This window comes from Bison bison, unplaced genomic scaffold (genome assembly GCF_000754665.1).
Source record: "Bison bison bison isolate TAMUID 2011002044 unplaced genomic scaffold, Bison_UMD1.0 scf7180017864367, whole genome shotgun sequence".
Classification (NCBI taxonomy): Eukaryota; Metazoa; Chordata; class Mammalia; order Artiodactyla; family Bovidae; genus Bison; species Bison bison.
Window position 1 is genome coordinate 6,104,567 of NW_011494939.1, and position 432 is coordinate 6,104,998.

Below are 432 nucleotides of genomic sequence, written 5' to 3' on the forward strand. Positions count from 1 at the left end.
GGCTCAGATCATGAGCTCCTTATTGCAAAATTCAGGCTTAACTGAAGAAATTAGGGAAAACCATTAGGTCATTCAGATATGACCTAAATCAAATCCCTAATGATTATATAGTGGAAGTGACAAACAGATTCAAGGGACTAGATCTGGTACACAGAGTGCCTAAACAACTATGAACAGAGGTTCATAACACTGTACAGTAGGCAGTGACCAAAACAATCACCAAGGAAAAGAAATGCAAGTAGGTAAAGAGGTTGTCTGAGGAGGCTTTACAGATAGCTGGGAGGTGAAAGGCAAGGGAGTAAAGGAAAAATATACCCAACTGAATGAAGCATTCCAGAGAATAGCAAGGAGAGATAACAGGCCTTCTTCAATGAAAGTACAAAAAAGTAGAGGAAAACAACAGAATGGGAAAGACTAGAGACCTCGCCAAGA

At 40.0% G+C, this 432-nt stretch overlaps 1 protein-coding gene across 1 annotated transcript in view; it reads right to left on the minus strand.

The window, feature by feature from the left end:
• The window catches only part of WDR44 (WD repeat domain 44), a 102,737-nt gene that overhangs the window by 24,132 nt on the left and 78,173 nt on the right, over window positions 1–432 (minus strand). The gene's annotated exons all lie outside the window — the stretch shown is intronic.